Here is a 25,807-nt window from a genome sequence, read left to right as displayed (position 1 = left end):
TTGTGAGTATCGATAAATCGATACTGCTGCATCGATGTGCCCATCCCTAGTGTGTGTGTGTGTGTGTGTTGTCACTTCTTCTCGAGTCTCTCCATCATTGTCTGACTCCGGTTTGAACATAAAAGGCTAAAAGTTTTTGAAAATTTCAGTGTGTGTCTGTGTGAGGTAATCAGACCTGCTAACACACAAACACACACTGAAAATTTCAAAAACTTTTAGCCTTTTATGTTCAAACCGGAGTCAGACAATGATGGAGAGACTCAAGAAGAAGTGACAACATGTAGAAGCAACAGGACATTTCTGAATGGTTAGTTGATGAATTTATGAAGCTGATGTGTAGTTATCTTCTAGTCATTGATTAGCATATTCTGTCTTGATCATCTATAAATCGTGTTCCGGGGGCGGGGTTTATGTAAATTTTAGGGTTGGTGATGTCACTAACCTGGGGGCGGGGTTTATGTAAATTTTAGGGTTGGTGATGTCACTAACCCGGGGGCGGGGTTTATGTAAATTTAGGGTTTATGTAACTTTGCAGATGTTGTTTATGCTCAAACAGCAACATTACACACTAACTAAAGTTAGAAAAGTCAAATCATAATCAACCACCCCTTAAATGGACAGAAAAACTAAACCCAAATGAAATGTTCTCATTAATTTCTGGAGAACGACATAAATAGACTCGTTCAGTGTAGACATTATCACTAATTTAGTCATTTCACATGCGTCTGATCTAGAAAAAATGTAAAAAGCAACACATGATGGCAGAGCTTTCAGCTTATAGCCAGATTCCCTTATAGACAGAGAGTGGAGTGCTAGTGCTAATGTGGATTTCTGTCTAGATATGTAATAAACATTTTGCAAAAGAAAACCACTAAAAGCTTAATATAGATACAATAAGACAGAAACCCATCTGTTCACAGCTCATTTTCAGCTCATTTTCATTTCAGTTGTGGGCAAAAGCAAGCGCGTTTCAAATCAGTGCTTCTCCCGGGAGACTAGAGTTACAGTAAATTGATCCCTTATCTTGGCGCCATCTACTGTACAATAGAGAGAAAATCGAGCCGAAAGATTTCATAAAAAGCCAAGTCTGAAAACAGAATACTGTAAATATTTGTTACTCTGCGTTTTTGCTCAAAATGACCTTTGCACTTGCACACTGCTTTCTGTTTGTTTGCAAGTAAAGTTTTCCTTTGCAAAGCTAGATTTGTTTGTTTAATTATGGCACAAAATTCACTCCGTAGAACTCCACTATGGGGCATGTTGTCACATTTCACAAATCAAGAAAAAAGAATACACTTTATTAATACAACAAAACCACATTATTGTACAAGACGTGTGAAATTAATACGGGAAAAAATAAATACTCTGAACCTTAAGTGTATTACACAAACTGAGAAAGTCAAAAAGCGTTAGGTTGTGCCCCGCTCTCTTCTACTTAAAGGTAAAGTGTGTGTGTGTGTGTGTGTGTGTGTAGATGTGCAGAAGGTGGTGCTAATACACTAACAGGAGGAATAGACGGAGCTGTGTTTCTGTTCTCCATCTTCAGTCAATCCTGCACACAAACACACTATAGAAGAAGTATCTGTAGTTTCATGCTGGTGTTTGTCTGATGGAGTTTGTTTGATTCTTCACACACTCTTGTATTCCAGAACGCAGGTTATGTGACTAACCTGTAAGCGGATAAACTCAGCTTTTGGTTCACGAACCTGAGGTACATTTCAGGATAAGCAGCCATAGCAACTGCAGAGCAAATGAAAATTTTAAATAAATGTTAAACAAATGAGCGATGAATCGAAAAGATGCAAATGAAGCATTAGCATCAGGTTCATGTGTTAGTGAATGAGCACACGATACAGCACTTGCTTTACTAATATTTGTTCTGCTGGTTCATCAGTTGTCGTGATGTTTTGACGTCAATCTTCACTAAATGTGGCTCACAAGACAGAGGTTATCAAACTGCGTTTCTAATTTTATAACATTACAGTACTACAAACTTACAGTACAAAGTCAGCAGTGTTGTGACTCGTGAGAAAGGGTAATGCCAGTAATTTACATTAGACCAAGGCTGTTTAAAGATTTGCATTGTGCTTTGCTGCTCTCATTTATTATCTTAATTTTTTATGCATACACACATGTACAAATGATTATTTTAAATGTAGTTTATTAAAGAGGAATTTTACTTCTTGTTATATAATGTATGAATATAGAAGGTTATAACAAAGGGTTTTAACAGCAGTAGCTTGTTGCAATTCCAGAGGATCACAAGAAAGAGATGGGAGTAATCTTTAAATAACTTTATTCAAGAAATGTACTTAAGCTTCAAGGAGCTCAACTCAAGTCATCTTTATTTACATTGTGGTTTTTACAATCATTATCATTTCAAAGCAGCTTTACAGTGATAACAGGATAATAATGCAACTAAGTTTGTTTCTTCTGAGAGACAGACAACGATTTCATCTGACAGATCTAGAAGAAAGTCATTGTCTAAGTTTTCGATTGATTAATTTCTGTTGTCAAAATCATCAGGAGAAAACAGTGATGTCATCGTCCAGCAATGCTGTCAAAGCAGACAGATGAAAAATATGAGGAATAATAAGCTCATGTTTGATTTAGTCAAGAAACGTCAGTCGTAACCGATTCCTGCAGATGTGAAGGAGTGTGTATGTGCCTCAAGTTATTAAAGTACAACACAAAAATAAACACAAACTGTTTCAGTAAACAAATACTATTTATTTTTATAAAAAGTGTGAACCAATGTTATTTTTTTCCTGTGGTAGAGCAGATGTAGATGCATGAAAAGTATCATACAGTAAGGTGACATTCTTCAAATAATCCCCAAAACTGTGCCATTCGTCTGTGCTGATTTGTGCCACACAAAAAAAATAATAAAAAAAATAAACGAATGTAGCAGAAAATAAAGCTATAGTTTTGGTGATTGTTTAGTATTATGGGTGCCATCTTCACCGAGGAACAAACATAACCTTTCTAAAGAGAAAGCACACTCTCTGATGATATTACGTGTCTGCGTCAGTTCTATGAATATAAATGAGTATAGGAAAGTGTGTGTGTGTGTGTGTCTCACCTCTTCTGGGTCTTCATCTGAAACATTAGAATGAAAGTCTTCAGGTCCGTCAGTGTCATGAGAAACTAGAACACAAACATCTGATCATCTTCATGTACAGTTTATATAGCAGATGAAATAACAGTTCAGGACTGAAGTGACATTCAGACACCAGAGAAGAAGAAAGACCATAACAGTGTTTCATCTTAAACATCATAAAAACTCACAGTTTGGTGTTCCACTGTTAATGCTGTCTCGTCTGACTCGTCTCCGGATCGGTGTATCTCTCCATTCATTAGTTTGAATCTCGTCCTCTTTCTTTGACATTTTTCTCTTTTCCTGATGTTTAATTCTCCTGCAGTTCGTGATGCTCCAGATCTTCTGCCATTAAACATTTTACGCACAGTTAACTTCAATTCTGTTTTTGCTTTATAGGTTGAAAAATGGAGATAAAGTTTAGAGTAAGAGTTTAACTCTTGTTAATGATTCTTGTGTTGTAGATTTACATTTCAGTCACACTATAAAACAAACATCAATGTCCAGTATAAAAAACAAACTAAAAAAACAAACAAAGATAAAAGTGTTTTAATTACCTTAAAAAATACAGAGCAGAAATACCCACGGACTGAAGCCTGTAGTAAATGTCTTTGTCTATGACATTACCACTCCTCTTTGTTAAAGGCACACTATGCATCTTTCCGTTTTTGTCAAACAGCGACCCCTAGAGTCGCTGTGGAGTACTTGTATTTAATATTAGCCTACTGTCGTAAATACCACTCGCGCAGAGCAGTTTCTGCACTCACGGTCTGAACCCCTCCGCCCTCTATACCGGTACCTGTTCAGTAGGATGGAAGCTGTAAGGGACTGTTCATTTTTTATTTAAGGGGCCACCGGAGGAGTTTTGAGATCTGTTGTCAAAAAAGACATGACCCTCCCTTCGCCAGCAATAAATTTTTCTATGACCCTTCAAAATGATTGTGAAAAAAGGCATGACCATCCCCGATAATTTATAGCCTACTTCTGTACTGGTTTGCACTTGGCAAAGATGTTCAGATAGCCATTGTTTTTTTTTTTTTAAACCATAAACTCTTGCTTTCTCATCTTACTAGGGCTGTAACGATAGACCAAACCTACGATTCGGTTCGTATCACGATTTTTGAAAAAAAAAAAAATCATGTTTTCGGTGCTGATGCGGTGTGACTCGTTCAACATGTGGGTGGCGCTGCCAACAAAGCATCTAAAAGCTGTCACAAAGAACCGGCAAAAGTAATGATTATTAATATGTCAAATATAGCAAGGAGACATTTTAATTGTTTATTAATAAATAAGTGTTTTCTGTGTCGACTGCAAAGATGAAGTTGACGATGCGTCGCGATCTTCTCAGAACGCGCCAGAGAGAAATGCACATTTCATAAGCAGAAAGCAGTCTGTTTTCCTTCGTTTTGAATTGTTCTGTTTAAAAGTAGACATTTCAAGCTTTCTATATATTTCTCAGGTCTGTGAGGCAAGTAGCCTACCTTACGCTGAGTTTCGGTTCATTTATGAGACAAGAGTCCAGTTCACTCGCCCGCGCCTCCGTGTCATGATTATCTATTTTCTACTATATTTACTTCTTATTTATTAAATCCAGATGAAACATTGATTAAAATTAAGATACAATTAATAAAAAAACGAAATTCACTTTTAAGAAAGGCTTTGTGCTTTCTGTTTGAGGTCTCTGTGAAAATTTTAAAGTCGCTTTCAGAGCAGTCATGTCCGTAATGGAGAACTGTCACGCCGTAACATTGTTTTTTTTGTTTTGTTTTTTTTTCACATAAATGCGAACACGAAAAATAAAATAAAAATAATATTTTATGTTCTGTGGAGGCCGATCTTTATTCATCCGGTGGGTATCTTTTGGTTTGCACAGTGTAATTTATAGAATTTCTAAAAAAATATTTTGCCACCTAAAAGTTAAAGATTTTTTGTGTCACGTCACATATGTATTTCCCTCATATAAAACGCATGTGTAGACTGATATTTTTCTAATGTTTTGACTCCTTTCAGACGTTTCAAAATATTGGTATTAAATGCATTTTCTGAGAATTTATATTTCAAGTTTTGACTGCAAATGTCACGTCCATAACACTGGAATCGTGAACCAGTTTTGGATGGGCCAGACCAATCGTGGGTAGGCATTAAATTAAAAACGTTAAATTAAAAACGTTATCCAATCACTGTTTAACCTAATAAAAAATATTGACTAATAAAGCCTAATGTTATATTATCTATGCGTATACATAATATAGATTTTAATAGCTTGATGCTCTTTAAATTTTTTGTTGCATTGTTAAAAGTTTCTGTTGCATAGGACGACCTATCCGCGATCGCTCTCCATGGTTCTGACCAAAGAAGAGCGCTTTGGAATCTCCATTACGCGTCATAGGCATCATACCTGGGCTGCATTTTCCGATAACATTGTCTCTTAGTGCGCTAAGAAGACTCTTAAGGTATAACTTAACTAAAGGTATACTACCACTAAAGGTATATGATTGCTAGGCGTCTTCAGGGCTATCATCCACTCGCGAGGCAGAGGCGCTGAAAGGCAGAGGCGCTGGGGCCCTCCTAGCAACGGCGCTGTTTTTGGTAAAACATGATTTTGACCACTTCATTAAGTTTTGTTTTGTAGAAAACTCTTTTTAAAAGATTTTCGTTTTGTATAAATTGTATCTTAATTTTGATCAATGTTTTATCAACCAATTGCCTGTATTTAATAAATAAGAAGCCAATATCAGACAATGTAATAAGGCGCCGACACGATCACTTGCATTGCACGTGAACTGGAGGGCGCCGAAACTCAGCGTGTGCCTCACAGATTTGAGGAATATAGTCTATATTACAGAAAGCTTGAAATGTCTACTTTTAAACGAAAATATTCAAACCAAAATAAATAGGCTACTCTCTGAATATCCATATGAAATGTGCATTTCTCTCTGGCGTTCATGGCGAGCATCGTCAACTTCATCTTTGCAGCGACACAGAAAACACCAGTTTATTACTAAACAAATAAATGTCTCCTTGCTAATTTAGACACATTCATAATCATTACTTTAACCGGTTATTTGTGGCAAGGAATGAGCGAGCGGAGCGGAATATCAGAAATGCGCTCTCCGCTCACGAGCTCTGATCAGAACAAACCCGAACCGCACTGTCTGCTGAACTTGCGCAGAAACATCAAAATAGACATAGCCAGCTTTTTAAAATTGTTTTTAAAACTAAACATTTAGACTATTTTAGTACAAATTATGAGCTTATTATTATTATTATTATTATTATTTAGTTTTGGGTGCGCCGAAAACTAACGCCGTGCCTGGTCCCCACGGAAGAATTTTTTTAAAAATAACCCCTGAAATGATGACTTCTGGTGAATATTGTGAAAACTAATTGATACATTTATATTGGCTAAATATATTTCATACATTATAGCATATTATAATACAACTTATTAGGCCTATATATTTATAGAATAGCAAAGTAGGCCTAATCAATATACAAGACTGAACCACAGAAATGTGAAATATAAAGGCTATCATCCCGCTGTTGTCACTTGTCGTCATGGTTGCTACGATACGTGACTCACAATGACTGAAACGACCAATTAAAAGGGCATTCTCTGATGATGTTCCAAGATGTTAAAAACGCTACGCTGATCATAGACAAACAGGGGGACAAATTAGTATCTACCGCACCGTCGTTTTTTTCTTTTTTTTTCTTGTCATAGCCTACAAATGTCTTTGTTCATAGTCTGTCTGACATAGGCTATATTAGAAGCTATAATGTGTCTGTCATGGATTTGCACTGAATTCTCAAAAATACGGAACAAAGTGCGTTCCGTATCAGTTCAATACGGAACAAGACTTTTATGTGACAAATACGGGACGATTCCGTATTATACGGAACGGTTGGCAACCTGCAGCGGTAGAGTTACACTCACAGGACACTGTGCACTTATTCGCAATCACAATAGTTTATTATTTGCTCCTGCTTTAAAGCTTTGCCGGGTAAACATTTCTTTGGCATTCTGTTCTGACATGATGCACTTTTTCTAAGCGTGAACTGAAGTGCGCGCGCACTGTCAAACAGCGCCAAACTGGGTTTTTGTTGGGTCAGACCCATCTGATATCGAAGGGGGGCTGATAACGCGAGATCAACATGGAGCTAAATGGAAAAAAATAGCACCAAACAAGCCACTTTGAAATGCTTCTGTTTTCATGAATATAAAAGTTGGGTGACCCTCCCCTGGACTAAAAAAACCCTCAACAATGAATAAAAAGACATGACCCTCCCCTATTTTCCTCCGGTGGCCCCTTCCATAAATACCGAACGGTCCCTAATGAGTGGAAATAAGGTGTGTCCCCTTTAAGAGCTGCGCGCGCCCTGTTAAACTGTCGGCAGTCTGTATTGTATGTGCACCTCGAACACCCCCATGTATGCGGGTTATTTCAGTTTGATGCTCATTCTTATCTTACTTTTGTTTATCAAGTAAAGCTGTGGACGGTAGAATGGGTGACAGACAGTTACACGAGTTCGATTGGGGAATAAAGTGCAAGTTGTGAGATGCCAATCGCCTCTGTGAGTCTGTCTGGCCTCTGTAATAACTTCATCTGTGAGCTATCCCTATTTCTCCTCCTGACACAGGGGGGTGCTTTCATTCATACATATTTACATTTGTGTCTACTTTCATTCCCAGTCATTTATAGTAATTCAGTAATCAGTATATGTGTGTTCCCTGAATCAAACCCACAGTGTTTGTGTTTCTAGCTCATAATCTAGTTGAGTTGTAGGAAATGCTCCTGTATTCGTGCAGGTGAAGCTCACAGAAATCTGCTGTGATTCTGAAGATCACCTGTAGAGGGAGACACTTCACTGTATTACTGGCTCAGTCCAGGCACTGACACACACACACACACACACACACACACACACACACACTGACACACACTGCAGATCTGATCTAATTTAATGAGGAATAGAGAGGAACCACTTCCAGACAGGACTGTAAAAAAATATGGACGTAGTGTCCATGACGTCACCTGTATGTTTCTGAGGAGCATTTTTGAAGCCAAAAGTGTTTATTTGTGCAAAAAAGTGTTTATTTGAGCAAAACAACACACTTAAAGCCTGCAAATCATTGAAATAAATATCAGTAAATAATGGTAACTTAAATAATATAATTAAGTTAAATCTATTTAAAAAAACAAAACTTTAGTTTTATATTTCCACACAAAGACGTGTCATATAGAGAGGGATGTGGGAGACGATCGATCTCTTTTCAGATATCTTCATGTTTTCTACTTGATGTAAAAAGGTCTGAAGAGCGAATTTTATCCTCCACAAGGGCGAGACATTTAGGCTGTTTGATTTTGCGCTGCCAGAGAAAGTGAAACTAAAATCACCCGCGCGTGTGAAACACACTTTACCAAGTCTAATAACAAGCACAAACTGTGTTAAAAAGAATTTGACATGCAAGTACAAATGTAGGGTATCTGTCCTTTACTACAGTAAATAATATGAATATAATAGGCCTAATTAAAAGCAGACAAAGGAAGAAACGTTTATAATCCCCTTAGAAAATGGGTGAGACGTGAGTGAAGATTTGGGGAAAGAAACAAGAGATTCCATGCAGGGATGTGTCACGTTTTTGAATATTCGATTAATTTATTTAATAATTTATTTAATAACAGAATATCGAATAGGTTGTGCGATTATTCTTTAAATTAAAATCATGTTTTCGGTGCTGATGCGGTGGGGACGTGTTCATGAAACCGGAGGGTGATGCTGCCAATAACACACATAACAGCTGTCACAAAGAACCGGCAAAAGTAATGATTATGAATGTGCCAAATATAGCAAGGAGATATTTTAATTGTTTATTAATAAATGAGTGTTTTCTGTGTCAGTGTCGGCTGCAAAGATTAAGTTGAGTCTTCTTCGCAGTGAACGCGCCTATACAGAGAAATGCACACTTCATATGGAATACATAAGCATAGAGTAGGCTAGTCAGTTTCTTTTCGTTTTCAATTGCTCTGTTTAAAAGTAGACAATTCAAGACTCTCTGATCCATTTTCTCTTGCGCGGGCATGGTTTTCTGATGTGTTGACGCTTGACAGGAACTCCGCTTCCGCAACTAATACGTATTTCCGGTTATTGTGTGAAAGGTCTATTCAGTCCATTTTAAATTCTAATTTTAGCCGCTTCTCAAATGGGTCAAACCATAGATATTTCCTCAGAAGTTCAAGTAAATGCACTAGAAATCCCCGCTCTTTCAAAGGTGTGCATGTATTGCATGGACGGAGAAAGCACTGACACCTGCAGGATTTCCTCTGACGGTACATAAGCATATATAACTTCGTCAATCTGTTCCGTGAGAGCAGCGGTACCGCAGAACGAGTGTAGCCTCTATATCTAAAGACGTTTTTAAATCTGCAAACTCCAAAAAGAAACGAAATTGTCAGACATCCATGAGTCCATGTTCACAGAGGAAAACAACTGTGAATCAGCGCAGGTTGTTCTCTCGATACTCGACGACGATGGAATCCAACAGCGTGGGGGAAATAACTTGACTTTAAAATGTTAAATGACTTTAACATGGGGGATATAGGGAATTGACTCTGTCTCTAGCGGCCAGTCGATGCATTGCAGTTTCATTCACTTCCGTGTTGGCTTCATAAGAGAGTCTGGAAGGTTGACGCTCAGTTGAGGCCCAAGCGTGCCGCACAAAACATCTTGACCGTCCCCTGGTGGCTGGTCCCAGTATAGCTCATAAACCCAGAGTCTCGATCCCTTGATATCGTGACTCCAATTCCCGTTCACTACTGCGCAGAATCAGGTCCCAAATCTGCACAAGATATCAGCGCCATATTATGACTTTTCAGCAATAGAAGAGAGTGAAGGAGCGTCGTCCATCTTTTTTTTCAGTCTATGGTTGAGTTGGAGCTGAACTCTGCAGGACAGAGACCCTTCAGGGCCGAGTTTGGACACCCCTGCTCGAGGCCCTCATCGAGAACCTAAACTATTGTAAAAAATAGTATTTAAAAACTCTAAACTGTTATTTTTAACAAAACAAAAGTCATTAAAAATCTAATTTTATTTTAGGAATTCATCATTTGACAGTCAACATCTACATAAAATGTTTTTGAGGAAATAAAACCTTTAAATCTGCCTATTCCGTTTGTGTGGCGTTATTTAGACAAGACACCCATTTTCTCCCTAGTAAGATTTTTTCGTGTAACACTTGATGAGAGACGAATTTTAAAAGACAGGAAAATTGACCAATCATACCTTCTAAATGGGCGGGGTTTGTTGTCACTAACTTTATGACATGTTCTGCCCACCTGTGGAGATAAAGTTGAAAAAAAAGCTGTGCAAGTAACATTAGTGAGGAGGACATCGCTGTTAATTTATTATCCATGCTGTTTTAACTTTTTTTAATGCCATTTAATTTGACCATTTAAAGAAAAGCATTTCATTGGCAAAGGAAGACTAGAGATGCACGATTCTGGATAAATTGAGAATCATGATTTTTTTTTTTTTTTTTAACAGACAACTAAACAAAATAAAATGTAATTTAGGCCTACTAGAGGTTATGACAAAATGGTCATTGATACAGTCTATTTAAAATGTTTTAATCAATTTAAAGAATTATTTTTTAAAAATTGGTTTGAATGAATATTTCAATGACACTCTCATACAGACTTCACTTGTTTCATCACCGGATGATTCAGCAGGACAGTGCATTTCTATGTAATTTTTTTGAAAGTAGAAGCAAAGTTAATCAGGCTTTCAACATAGCAGACGTGTTGTAACGCAGACGTGGTCAGCATGTCTGATCTTGCCCAGATCTCTACAGAGATTGCTTTTTATCGGTTTTCAAGATTTAGTGATAAACATGTTCAATCAAAACACATTTACAGAAAGTACAACATGAAATAAAGCAGTTTAACTCAGCTCAGCCTTTTTTCATGCTTTACAGTACAAATTCAATCACAACATAATACCCTTCTATAAATACCAATAAATACAGTACAAAATCTATTTTTACAATTGATTAAAAAAAAAAAAAAAAAAATGTTCTTAAAGTGTCAAGGTTTATTCTCTTCTGGAGCAGTGCATGTTTATTATAGTGACGTCATTTAAAACATATTTATTTACAATTATTTTTTGTAATAGTTTTAGAACAATCTTCATAAAATACTGTATAAAATGGCTGTATAATTACAAACAGTAACAAAGTAAAATATATATTGTGATAAGATAAAAGAAAAAATAATACAAAGCATTTCAAAATCACAACACCACAGCCTATATATAAAAAATACATATATATACAATATATAAGCCTATACTTTCAGTGGCTCAGTGACAAGCACCCAGCTTGGACCAGCACAAGACGAACAAATAAATGTTTATTTATTTTTTAGAAAATGACCGATCGTTTGGCTACATAAGGCCCAATTCCTCAGAAATAGTAAATTATCAGGAAATTTTCATTTTGAGTTGAACTAATCCTTTAAAAAATAAGTTATTTTAAGTTCCACAGAAAATGAAAACTTCATGCAGATGCAGGTTCAGAACAATATCAGGGTGAGTAAATGATGGCGCAATTTTGAATTGTGGGTGAACTAACCCTTTAACACTGACATTTGTTTATATATTTAATAAAACTAAAATATAAGCAATATAAAATATACACTACTTGATCATTGACTGAACATGTTGATGAATTTTCTGCTGGTTTAGACCATAGGAACCACACACACACAGATTATAACTTGCACCATACTGAGCTTTCTTCATCATCTTCATGTGATCGGTGAGGGAGTGTCTCTGAATCATCATGAGTCAATCTCTGCATGTCTGTCTGGTTTACGAGAAACTAGACAATGAATTCACAAACTTAGTAAGAGTAAGATACTATCAAGATGAAAAATGTTGATGAAATATGTGTCACAGTGTTTAATCTTAAAGATCATAAAGACTCACAGTTTGGTTTTCCACCATTAATGCTGTTGTGTCTGACTAGGCTCGTCTGTTTCTCTCCTGGATCAGTGGTTTGTATCTCGTCTTCTTTCTTTGCCATTTTTGGATATTTTAGTTCGTATGCAGTTTGTGATGCTCCACAGATCTTCTGCCATGCATTTATTTCTCTTACATTCTGTTGTCCTTGATATCTGTTGCAAAAATATGGAGATACAGGTTATTGTTATAGAATGATGTTAGTTAAGTAAGGGATAATGTAGAGCGAGGAGGTTGTTATAGCGAATACAACCCCGACAGGCTGATCAGGACCCCGACGCGAAGCGCTTATTACTTATTTATCCCGCTTATTACATGGCTTCCTACCAAATAAATCAATAATTTGACACAAAATATTGATTTAAAAAGGAGTTTATTGATTTAAAAACGATTGTATTGCTTCCACTAAAGAAAATAGTCCATTCCGTCTCTCCAGTTAGAATCCTGCGTCCATAGCAACGCTCTGTTTATCATGGCAACGGTGTGTTATACTTGTTATCAAGAAATAACACACCGCATTCTACATTAGAATTCAACCCAGCCATGTAATAACATCAGCCTGTCGGGTTGTATTCGCTATAACAACCGCCTCTACATTATCCCTTACTTAACTAACATCATTCTATAACAATAACTATACTATAATTTAATATTAAATATAATTATACAATACAGTTTTACATTTCAGTTTCCTTATAATAAAAACCATCAGATTGAGAACAAATAAAGATAAAGTGTTATAATCACCTTGTGATGAGCTGAAACTGAAAGGCTCAATATCCACTGCAGCTCTGAGATCTGTGCTGATGTTTTGTTGGAGGTTGAGCAAAAGCTTTATCAGCAGCAAAACCCATGACTGTGTGTCTCGTGTTAACATCTGAACTGTACAAGCCCCTCTCCACCCTTTTTTTGTCTACACATGTTTTCTGAAAAGAAAAAGATCCTGAAAAGCTTTTTACAGCAAGAGGGTGCTCATATATATATTTTTTTAAAATGCTGATATAATTTAATGGTGGCTAAAGACACAAATTACGGAAATTAAATTCACACTTATTTCACAACATTTACTCAATTGACTTAAAATATTTGTATGCACTGACAGAGAAGAACTGTTTTACTTTATATTTTAAATGACCAAATATCATTATTTGTTTCATGTAGTAAGCATTTACACTATATAGGCTACTCACTTTGTGCCTGATTTTATATTGTCTATTTTTCTAGTTTCTAGTTTATTTTGTTTTACAGTATTTGTACCTCATTGTTCATATTTTTATTTTACGGAGCCCCTAAAGGAAGTGGTGGTGAAAATGATTATTTTTTATATATATAGGCAATATATATATAATTGTTTTAACTGTTGTGAGAACACTTTCTGTTTAATGTCCCGCTGATTCAGCAGGACAGTGTATTTCTATGTAGGCCTAATTTTTTTTTTTTTTGAAAGTAAGCAAAGTTAATCAGGCTTTCAGCAGATGTGCTAAACATCTGGTCAGCATGTCTGATCTTGCCCAGATAAGAGATCAGTGTGTTATCGGTTTTCAGGAAGCTTTCATGATAAACATGTTCAGTCAAAACACATTTCTCATTTTTCTGGAAAGTACAACATGAAATAAAGCAGTTTAATCAGCTCAGTCTTTTTTCATAGAGCACATGAAAACAGGAGTTGAACCAAAGTGCTTTACAGTACAAATTCAACCGTTGGCAGTGTTTCAGATAGGGATGTCCCGATCCGATCACGTGATCGGAAATCGGGCCCGATCACGTGGTTTCAGACTCGATCGGAATCGGACGTTACCTCCCGATCAGGACTCGGATATATATATGTATATATATATTCTCATTATTTTTTAACACATCTATAGTTACGCCGGTTTCACACTGCAGGCGTTAGCTGAGCGTAAGCAGCGCAGGAGCAGTGCGTATCGGTGAGCAGGAGCAGGACACGCACGTTTTGCTTTCACACTGGCAGCGTTTGTCACGCGCGGCTGAACCGCGGGTTGTGTACAGACAGATAAGTTGGCATTGCTTTATTTCGTTTTCAAATACATTTAAGAGAAAAGACTTGTCAAGAAGCTTATTTTATTAATAATTTCATTTATATAACTTTTGGTTCATCTTTGTTTTTATTGTTCTGGCAACAAGTTTGTTTTTGGACATTTGTTTTATTTTTAAATTGCTGTTGGTCATTTGATTGACTGTTTAAAACACAATAGATATCATCAATGCACTTTTTGGATAAAACTGCGGTGTATTTTGGCCATGATCAATGCATTGTCACTTTAATTCAGCAAAAGCGGCGCAGCAAAAATAGACTCGGCGCCGAAACTATCGCGGCACTGCTGCTTCTGCTCTGCTACGCACTGCCGCGCCACCTCTGCGTGCGGTGTGAATGCTCTAATCTAGTGGTTCTCAACGGGGGTGGTACCGCCCCCCAGGGGGCGTTCAGAGAACAACGGGGGGCGTTGGAAGCAAGATTTTTGAAAGGGGGGCGTTCAGGCGTTAATGGGGGGCGTTCACGAGTTTAAATATGTAACGCAAATTTTTGTTCATTACTTTTATTCATTTTAAGCATTTAGTAATTTAGCTGTAATAAACACTTTAAGTGGGCTATTTAAAAGTGTTAGGACTATGTTTTTGTTAAATTATGTTGTAAAACATATGCGCAGAGTGTGATATCCATCATATTGTGTGTGCACGCGCATGTATGGTGCGCGTGAAAGAATACCTCAGCAGCGCTAAAAAAAAAAACGTCCGTCCGTCCGCACCCGCTCTAGTCCTGACCGCAAGTCGACCGTCAGTGTTGTTGGTAGGCAGTGCTACGCAGGTTTTTTTGTATTCATTTCTATTGCATTACGATTGAAAGCAGTGTCAATAATGTCAAAAATATGATGTGCAGTCAAGTTCGGGTATGTGTATTTTTTTGACGACTTGATATTATTTCTTATTCAAAAGTTTAGAATGCCTAACATTCTAAAATCTTCCAGTTAAATGCGACATGTAGCCTATCGTTACTTTTGCAACAACTCTATTATTTTTCCAGTCATAGACCAGCACTCAAGCACTGACTAGAATCCAGCGCTGACAAGAATCACGCCGGTTTCACACTGCACGCGTTGGCAGAGCGTAAGCAGCGCAGGAGCAGTGCGTGTGGTGAGCAGGAGCAGGACACGCGCGTTTTGCTTTCACACTGGAACCGTTTGTCACGCGCGGCTGAACCGAGGCGTGTGTACAGACAGACGACTCTATAATGGATAAGTTGGCATTGCTTTATTTCGTTTTCAAATACATTTAAGAGAAAATACTTGTCAAGAAGCTTATTTTATTAATAATTTCATTTATATAACTTTTGGTTCATCTTTGTTTTTATTGTTCGGGCAACAAGTTTGTTTTTGGACATTTGTTTTCTTTTTAAATTGCTTTTGGTCATTTGATTGACTGTTTAAAACACAATAGATATCATCAATGCGCTTTTTGGGTAAAACTGCGGTGTATTTTGGCCATGATCAATGCATTGTCACTTTAATTCAGCGTAAGCGGCGCGTTAAAAATAGATTGGGCGCCGAAACTATCGCGGCACTGCTGTTCCTGCTCTGCTCCTGCTACGCGCTGCCGCGCCGCTTCTGCGTGCGGTGTGAATGCACTCATTGATTAACATGGACGCCGAAAAAAATACGCGCTGCTCACGCGCCGCTGACGCTTGCGGTGTGAAACCGGCGTCAGCATTCACGCGCTCAGAAATGTGTTTCGCGCTGACAACAATCCGGTGGTGCCGAGAATCCAGCGCTGACTAGAATCACGCAGCGGAGGAATGGAAAGTTGACAAGCCATTAAAAAGTATTGACTTAAGAAACACTTATATTTTTTAGAGTCTAATCTGTTAATATGGGTGCCGAAAAAAATACGCGCTGCACGCTCTGCTAACGCGTGCAGTGTGAAACCGGCGAGTGCAGTTCCTAAAAGCACATTACTGGCTTTGCAAACACTGTGGCACTTTTATTTTTTATTTGTTTACATGCCTGCTGGGTATTTTAAGTTGAGATGCTATTTGTTTATATATTAGACTTTTTTTATATTTACTGTTGCACTCCAAAGTCCAAAAGTGAAGAATTTATGTTATTTATTACTTGATTGTTCAAGCTACCTCACAGAATTCAGTGCTCTGTTTGTTAACAGAGTTGTTGAATGTTAAAATAAGGTGAATTAAATAAAAAATAAGGAACATCCTGGATCTGTTTTTCGCTCTTCTTTCTTCTTTTTTTATGTATTATAGAAGTATCGGATCGGGACTCGGTATCGGTAGATACTCAAAATCATCCCTAGTTTCAGAGCTCCGTACATTAACAATTGAACGGTTCAGTGTTTGAACTTGGACTCGATTTTCTTTTCTGTATTATACATTTTTAAGGCCTAACATGTAGTTTGTTGAGGGTTGATTTGTGAAGAAGGTCTACACGCCTGCGCACATATATATTCAAACGCGCATACCTATCGACCGAACACGTGATGCACATGTGCACGCCGTCTGCGTTTTCGCAACTTCACTGTTACGCTAATTTTTATTATTACTGTAAAGCTGTTTTGAAACAATCCAAGCGCTGTATAAATGAAGGTGACTTGACTTGACTCAAGTATTAAGAAATGCAGTCAGTATTTGTCTCAAGGAGTTCAGTAAAGTTGGCAATATATTCAGATTTGAACTTTCCGGATCAATATTCGTGAGCTAAATGACTACTTACATTGAATTGTAAACTACTTATTTTTTATGTACATAGTAATGTAGACAGCCAGCTACAACCCAGTTTTCCTCAAAACGAGCTTTATTAATATAAATATATCTCTATGAGCAGGCGGTTGAGAGACCGAATAAGGGACCATGAAAAGTGCAAAACCCCAAAAACGTTATTACAAAAATAGTCATAAACTTCAATGTTAACACACTGTGGTGTAACCAAATTCAGTTTACACATCAATGGTCTCCCACTGGTCATACTAAAACACTTAGTTTGATAAAATGTGCTTTTCCACATTTTATATTGTGAAAAATATTCAATAACTTCACTAACACACTAAATTCAGTTCACACATCACTGCTCTCCTGCTGGTTATACTACACTTAGTTTTTCAAGTAATAGCACATAAAAAAGTAGGCCTATTCTTTACACAAATGATGTTGGTATGCAGATAACACAATAGTTACAACTATGGCTTTTACATGATAAATGCTTACTGAATTTGATGGCATTACACTGTGAAGTTATTGAATATTTTTCTAAAAACCGTGAAGTTATTGGTTTTGTTTCATCATAAATATTTATATTATGAACGTGTTTGTCATGATTCCTGTCTTGTGTTCCCTTGTCTTGTGTGGACTTTTATGTTATTTTCTGTTCTGTGTCATGGTTTGTAGTCCTTTGTAGTTTTTCTTGTTGATTAGTTCCTGATTGTTTCCAAGTGTGTGTTGTTTGCCAATCTTCCCACTCGTGTATATACCCCAGTGTTTCTCATGCTCTTTATCCGGTGTTGTCCTTTGTTGGATGTTTCATGTCATGTCAGGTCAGTTTCTGGATTTTCCTGTGTTTTCCTGTGTTTGGATTATGTTGTTCTGTGCCTGGTTTCTTGTTATGCTCTGTCTGGATTTGCTTTCTCACTGTTTTGTTAGTTAGTGATGGGAAACCGAGGCTTTCTGAAGCATTTCAAGCTTTCAACAAATTGTGCCAAAAAAAGGTTAATTACTCAAAGCTTTTAACACAATGCGCATTAGTGATATCTGGTGGTCACTATAGTTGTTTTCTCCACCATATCTAAACCACCACACGTGACCAAACAGAGCTTTGGAAGATACAAGTGTGGGATCAATACAGTTCTCTCTAATCTCATCTAAATTAATGCCAATGAGACTTGTGTCATGTATGGTCTACGGATTCACATTAATCAATAATATAAAATATACTAGTAAATATATGATCATAATTATAGTAGGCTAATTGTAATTGAAAAAATATCTTGACTGTTCTGTTTTTCTTTTAAATATAAATGATGTTATAGGGAAGTGTAGTGTTAAATCGTTTAAATAATGCCTCCTCGATTATCATTTCACTTTTATGCATCAGACGAGGTCGTGAAGCACCATTGTTTTCAAACCAGCTGTCACTCGAAGGTTCAAACGTCATCAGTCACGTGGTACTGTCATTTCCATACAAGCATCGGTACAGAGTGTGTGATACAATTTTGCTTTTATTGAGCAAATGCCAATACAAAATTACTGCATTTGTTTTCTCCAGTTCACCTCATAATAGCTTATTGGTAAGTCTTTCCATTAAAGTTGTTGAGACCCCACCCCGTGCCTCTCACATTTTTCTCTGTCATAAGCAAAAGATGTTCACAGTTTCTATCAAAAATGCAAGCGAAGCACTATGAAAACACACACACTCACACATATATCACAACAACAATGTTTCAACAATGACACTTAAGTTGGCAGTTCAAGCCTGAATTATTATTTAAGCAATTCAAGCTTGTCTTGCAAATCGAACATTTCACCATCTGGGCAGTCTATTTCATATTCCGCCATAAAACCTTTCACAGTGGTCTTTAATTTTCTACACAATTCTTCAACTTGTCTGATTCCCTTTATTAACTGCTGGCCTCGACAGATCAGTCCATTTTGGGGAAGTTGAGTCTTAGCAGGAGATCTTCTCAAGCGCCTTCTCTTCCTTCTCGGCTTTGCAGACTTTCCTGGCGTGGTCTCTTTGCAGATGTTCAACTAAAAGATTGTCCATAAAAATCTCATTCTTGTCTGTCACATATTTTTTTTTATATCTCATTTAATTTGAACTTTCTTACCACTATTTATTACAAGACACCAGAGAAGATTAAACACTGTTGATCCTGAACATCATAAATACTCACAGTTTGGTTTTCCACTATTAATGCTGCTTTTTCTGACTAGACTCTGCGGCTTTTTCTGTTTCAGCTCATTAGATCGTAACATTTTGTCCTTTTTCATCATTTTTCTCTTTCTCTATTGTCTGCACAGTAATTATTCTGCAGTTTGTGAAGCTCCATATATGTTCTCCCATTTGCTGATTTCTCGTAAATTCTGTATTGCATTATCTGTTTTAAAAATAAATGTATGTAGGTTCAATTTAGAATTAAAGTGAATTTTAAATTTTGTTAATGTTTGGTGTGCAACACAGGTTTACAATTCAGTTTCACTAATATAAATCAAAATGTTCAGATTTAAATAAATAAATACAAATATTTTCACAGAACAATTAAAGAAAGTGTTTATTCATCTTGTGATGAACTGAAAAGATGAAATCCAGCGCAGCTCTGAGAGTTCAGACACTCAGGAAGGCCTTTATATGTGTAGGGAAACATGACATCTTTAGTTGTAAACTCCTCCTCCTGACTTGTATAAGGTTTTAATAGTGGATTGTGTTGTATTTTCCACCTGTTTGGTTGAATTGGTGCGACAACTCACCCCTATAATCATCATACTGATCTGTAAATGCAAGGTTTTTGTTTCTAGGGCTCCATCAATGTGTTTTTCAATACTTGATAGATCTTAATATCTAGAGAGACAGTGGCTGATTTAATGCTGATATGATCATTTAATCATAGCAAATGATATGCAAATGATAGAAATAAGTTCAACACCTATTTTTCACAATATTTACTCAATTCACAAATATAAAATCCTGTGATGGCCAAGCGTTCATTTGTCAGATTTTCACATACGAAATGCATACGATATTTAAAAGTACAATTTCTTTGCCATGCTGGGTCAGAGACGACAGTCTAGCGCATGTTGATATAGAAAACAATTTAAAAATAAAACGCAAAAACGTTATATCCTGCTGTTGATCAGTATCAGAAGGTTTCTGTCAGTCTGCAGGTTTCAACAAAGTGTCATAATCATAGCAACCATAATCGTAGTAAAATATTTCAATCACAATAAACAGGTAATGTAAACATTATTAACAGGCATATTTCACTCTGACTAAAGTGTGCACATCTATGGACTGCACAGTTTATGTACACAACATTGTGCAGCATGAATTTACTGTAATGCATTCGAAAATATCAAAATAGAGACATTTTTGTGCACGTCCCTGAAAAAATTATTGCGGTGTTCATCCACAATTTTTAGAGAATAATGGAAATTACATGTAAATGGGAATGAAGAAGTTTGCTTGTGTCATACTATGTTTAATCTTGCCATCATATGCTATGGGAAATGTCCTACTTCTCTCTTCTGAAGTTATAATTTTGAGTTTGTCATGTTCCAGTGCTTTGTTGTTGGCAAGAACAGGAATCATGGAGAACTCCAGGTTTATTCTTGCCTTTTTATTGGGAAAATCTCAATAAAGCAATATAAACATTCACAGCTCTATCTAGAAAGTCAGCTTGTTGGCGAATCTGGAATTTCTGTCAAATTCATGCTATTTTAGCTTGGTGTAAAACATACAATAAGCTTTAAATAGTTATTCATAAATGTTAATATGCTCTACTATAACGACAGGATAAGGTGATGTAGCGGTTGTGGAAAAACTAATAAAGAACCGCAAAGCATCAATCGTTCTCCCCTCCGTCCAACTCGGAAACTCGGGTATCTAAAGGTTTCCCACTGGTAAATAAGACTGGGAGTTCATGTACAATTTTAACTAGGAAACCCTTATATATGATAATTCCAATAGTATCTGAAGCATTAGTCCTGATTATTGAATATAATCGCATTATTGGTGCATATGTAAACTTACTCAGTGATTCAACGATTTGATGAGGTAATAATAAAACTGTTCAGCAAAATTGACAATGCATGTCTAGCTTGTATGTATGTATGTATGTATGTATGTATGTACAGTATGCATGTATGCATGTACCAAGAGCTCCTGAAAAAAACACAACAAATTTCTCGTCTGTTTGCACACACTTGGCGAAGAAAGCTCATTATGATTCTGAACTGTATAACTTTGCCCAGTTTACAGTGGGTCAAAGCTTCACACAATATGGCTGTTCTTGTTTTTTGCTTGTGTTTTTTTGCCTTTTATTTGTGTGCATGCATGAGAGTCCCGTGGGCCGGTCATTACAGACTCGAGGAATCTTGTGAGCAGTTATTCAAGACTTGCAACACTGTAACTCATGTCACACTCCCACCTCCTTATATTTACATTTTTGGCAGACACTTTTATCCAAAGCGACTTACATTGCATTTCAAGCTACACATTTACATTCTTATCAGTTCTTGCTTTCCCTGGGAATTGAACCCATGACCTTGGTTTTGCAAGCGCCAATTTTGCAATTTTGTGTCTTTCACTATAAACCGCTGTAATTTGGAGCGAGAGGTACAGGCGGAGGGGCTTTATGGCATCGGATAGTAAATGTCACTTTCCTCACAGCTGATTGGCCCAGTTTTGGTCTGCGATGTCTAACCCAGAATAAAACCTGGTCCAGAGCAAGTTAGCCGTGTAGCGTAAGATACCATGATGATGAAACCCGCTAAACACCAATCCACCTTCTTGAGCCCAGAAAACATTTGCTCAAACTAATGTCAACTTACAAACTGTTTCATGCAAAAGGTCACAAAAAGATTTCGGAACCTGAAAGGGACTTGCACAATGAAACTAAACCTAAATAGCACAATGAAACTAAACCTAAATAGAACAATGTATGTTCTGCTTTTAGTTTCATTGTGTTTTGTTTGCTTATTTTCCATAGTTTATAATTCTTTTTTTTTTTCTTTTTTTTTTTACAATGATACAAAGCCTGTGTATTTAAGCTTTCAGTAAATTCAGTTGTTTGTTCATTCTCGTTCATGTTGTTGTTTTAGTGTGGATTTCTTGAACCAACTAAAATTTCAAAACCATAATGCCATTTATCAAGAAGCACACCCATTTCCCTAAACTATAAACACTATTCCTGTTTTGACACATATGAGTCAGATTTGTTGAACATGTTGTCATTTAGAAAGCATAGCATTCAATATTGTTCACTCAAGTTAGCACAGCTTCAGCTCAGTTAGCACACAATTACCCAGGTGGAAACACTAAGAGTCGAAACTGATCACACACCAGTCAGATCCTTCAATAGAGAGTGTTAAAGGGCCGGAGGAGGAGGAGGAGGAGGAGGAGGAGGAGGAGGAGGAGGAGGAGGAGGAGGAGGAGGAGGAGGAGGAGGAGGAGGAGGAGGAGGAGGAGGAGGAGGAGGAGGAGGAGGAGGAGGAGGAGGAGGAGGAGGAGGAGGAGGAGGAGGAGGAGGAGGAGGAGGAGGAGGAGGAGGAGGAGGAGGAGGAGGAGGAGGAGGAGGAGGAGGAGGAGGAGGAGGAGGAGGAGGAGGAGGAGGAGGAGGAGGAGGAGGAGGAGGAGGAGGAGGAGGAGGAGGAGGAGGAGGAGGAGGAGGAGGAGGAGGAGGAGGAGGAGGAGGAGGAGGAGGAGGAGGAGGAGGAGGAGGAGGAGGAGGAGGAGGAGGAGGAGGAGGAGGAGGAGGAGGAGGAGGAGGAGGAGGAGGAGGAGGAGGAGGAGGAGGAGGAGGAGGAGGAGGAGGAGGAGGAGGAGGAGGAGGAGGAGGAGGAGGAGGAGGAGGAGGAGGAGGAGGAGGAGGAGGAGGAGGAGGAGGAGGAGGAGATCTACTCTAGTTGCCCATGTCTTTATCAGTGGTGTGACTATGAGGGAGGCTCGGCTACGAGTAAGGCCAAATTTGAGTTGCTTCACCGTCGCCTCGAGAACCTTCATGGAGGAGTGATGGCAAACACAATTCTATCACTGAATAAAAGACAAGCATTTCCAATAGTCTTTGATGAGGTTTATTTTCTTGCAAGAAAAGGCCAGCAGTCGTACAGTCACACAGAGTGGCTGCAGAGTGTGACAGTGAAGGAAGGGCATCCTTCCTCCTTTATAGTCTTGACTCCAGAATGTTATCTCTCTAGGCCAATGATGGTATTTCAACCATATGTGGAACATTCTTAGACTTGTTCATCATATTGTCTCCTTGAGTGGATGCCCTCCTGTCACGTACCAACACTCTTTACCATTCCAGTACAATTCTGTCACAGTGTCTGGTTTGAGTTCCCTGGGTCACCACTAGATGTCCTCCTTCCCCACGGTGTCTGTCACATTCTGAACTACATTCCCCATGATCCTTGTTCTTCATTGCACTCAGCTGTCCCTTGTAACTAATCATTGCACTCAGCCAATTCCCCATTAGCATTGTCATTTCCCTGTGTATATAACCCTGTCTGTTTTAGTATGTGTCACGGAGTCCTTGTTATTTGTCACACCACTTTTGAGGTCTGTTTCTGCTCTGTCTTTTGCCTGTTTATTGTTTTGTGTTTTCGGATTGTTTTTGGATTTTGACCCCTGCCTGAACTGTTATGAGTTACGGATTTCCCAAATAAACATACTGCGATTGGATCCCCTGTTTCCTGTGTGTGGTTTCGTGACACAATTCCATATTAGAATAAGGTTTGTGTGTGCTCTTTTACTGTCATATGATGGTCACACACATCTTAAGTAAATATATATAAAATAAAATAAATTAGAGGAGAGAGTAAAAAAAAAAGAAGAAGAGTAAAACAGGGATTTTTAGTACATACAACTAAACCGATTGGAAAACTGGATAGGCCTTTCCGGCCCAGTACTAAAGTGGTTTGAATCCTACTTAAAGAATAGAAACTACTATGTGTCCATAGGTAGTTTTGCACCTGAGCACATAAGTATGACGTGTGGAGTTCCCCAAGGTTCCATCCTGGGACCTCTACTCATCAATATCTACATGCTTCCGCTAGCTAAAGTTATGGAAAACAACAACATCAGCTATCACAGCTATGCGGACGACACGCAAGTCTACATAACTTTGTCACCTGGAGACTACAGGCCAATACAAGAACTGTCCATCTTCAAACTCCCGCTGTAATGACGTATAGTTTCTCTAACTGTCCAATGACAGTGCGTGTTACATTTACAAGTGGGAGAGATGGTTTAGCACTTCAAATTGAGGCGAAAGTTGATTGGTTGCTCCCACGTGTGTACTGTTTTTGTCAAAGATTCAGAATGATGATCAAAACACAGATGGAGTAGATCGAGTTCATCAACACCTCAAAGCTTCACAGTCAACCTTTCATTCAGTAACATTAGGCAGATTTTATTTATATGCTGATGAATGTTGATGATCGCATTACAGAGAAAACATGACTTGAAGGAAAAACCCATCCATGCTGGAGAAGTGTTGTGTCATACGCAATGGTGGGGGAAAGTAAAGTACATTTGAAGTAAATTCCTGTGTACACTACCAGTGGACTACACAAAAATTCACATACTCAGAATTAGGAATATATGTTTTCTTTATAAACCAATATTTTAAAACGATGTTAGTTTATAAGGCAGTATGTAAAACTGTATTAAAAAAAATATTTTAAAGCCACAATATGTAAGATTCTTGATTTAAAATTCCAAAAACCACTAGAACTATGTTGAATATTTTGTTGACTTGTGTATCCCACAATTTATCAACAAAAAACGAATCATTGTTATACTATAGCTCAACGCAGTTAGTCTTATTGTTTTCTTGATTTACCGTGAGCCACGTGTTTGTATATCAGAGACAACCCTGTTTTGTCAAGTGACTAACAGCATAATCAGAAAGAGCTTTATTTGTAGGAGCAGTAATACAACATTTTCTCCAGCACACAGTGGGACATCTTCTGCTTGGAGACAGCCTTTCCCTTCTGCTGGCCTCCATAACAGACGAAGAGCTGGTCTGAGGTCCTGAAGTTCTCCATAACAGACGAAGAGCTGGTCTGAGGTCCTGAAGTTCTGCGTTCGGTCCACGTACAGTCGCAGAGCGCGAACAGGACAGAGTTGGGTCAGCCTCCTCCACAGGCAGAACTTGCAGGTTCACCACCTGGTCCCTTAAAACCCCTTAAAGGGGTGATATAATGCCCCTTTCACAATATATAAAATAAGTCTCTGATGTCCCCAGAGTGTGTGTGTGAAGTTTTAGCTCAAAATACCCCACAGATATTTTTATATAGCATGTTAAAGTTGTCACTTTTTGAGGGTGAGCAAAAACGCACCGTTTTTTGTGTCTGTCCCTTTAAATGTAAATGAGCTGCTGCTCCCGGCACAGGGGGCGGAGCTTCAACAGCTTGTGTCCTTTTACCTCTCACACACATGCACTGAAAATTTCAAAAACTTTTAGCCTTTTATATTCAAACCGGAGTCAGACAAAGATGGAGAGACTCAAGTCTCTCTGTGACAACATGGTTATGTTAGTTGATGAATTTATATTGCTGATGTAGAGTTAACTGTCTTCTAGTCATTGATTAGCATATTCTGTCATGATAATCTATAAATCGTGTTCCGGGGGCGGGGTTTATGTAAATTCTAGGGTTGGTGATGTCACTAACCCGGGAGGAATGTGGTGTAGTCTCTACCAGCCATTTGTTGTAGTCCTTACATTTCCAATTTCTTTAAAAGCAAATATCTCCCTTTGCTTTGAACTTTGAGTGTCGTAACTTTGCAGATGTTGTTTATGCTCAAACAGCAACATTACACACTAACTAAAGTTAGAAAAGTGAAATCATATTCAACCATCCCTTTAAGTGCCCCCCCCCCCCCCCTTATTGTTTTAAAGAAGACATTTGGCAGATTTTTGTTTAAGACAAAAAAACAAAAACAAAAAAACAGAGAT

General features: G+C 37.8%; 3 long non-coding RNA genes across 3 annotated transcripts; all 3 read right to left on the bottom strand.

Moving 5' to 3' along the window:
• Nucleotides 1-2,456: 2,456 nt before the first annotated feature.
• On the bottom strand, nt 2,457-3,437 carry LOC311098006. Its single transcript, XR_014609356.1, has 3 exons — nt 3,289-3,437; nt 3,083-3,147; nt 2,457-2,557 (listed from the first exon to the last, which is right to left on the bottom strand). It is a non-coding gene; the product is annotated as an uncharacterized lncRNA (long non-coding RNA).
• Nucleotides 3,438-9,008: 5,571 nt separating this feature from the next.
• LOC311098107 lies at nt 9,009-13,135 on the bottom strand. The gene is made up of 4 exons (XR_014609362.1): nt 12,863-13,135; nt 12,083-12,270; nt 10,382-11,975; nt 9,009-10,112 (listed from the first exon to the last, which is right to left on the bottom strand). It is a non-coding gene; the product is annotated as an uncharacterized lncRNA (long non-coding RNA).
• Nucleotides 13,136-18,334: 5,199 nt separating this feature from the next.
• Nucleotides 18,335-20,056, bottom strand: LOC311098158. Its single transcript, XR_014609395.1, has 2 exons — nt 19,028-20,056; nt 18,335-18,881 (listed from the first exon to the last, which is right to left on the bottom strand). It is a non-coding gene; the product is annotated as an uncharacterized lncRNA (long non-coding RNA).
• Nucleotides 20,057-25,807: the final 5,751 nt, after the last annotated feature.

The sequence above is a fragment of the Abramis brama genome (genome assembly GCF_963993115.1).
Source record: "Abramis brama genome assembly, chromosome: 15".
NCBI classification, from domain to species: Eukaryota; Metazoa; Chordata; class Actinopteri; order Cypriniformes; family Leuciscidae; genus Abramis; species Abramis brama.
This window is presented reverse-complemented; position numbering and strand designations above follow the sequence as displayed.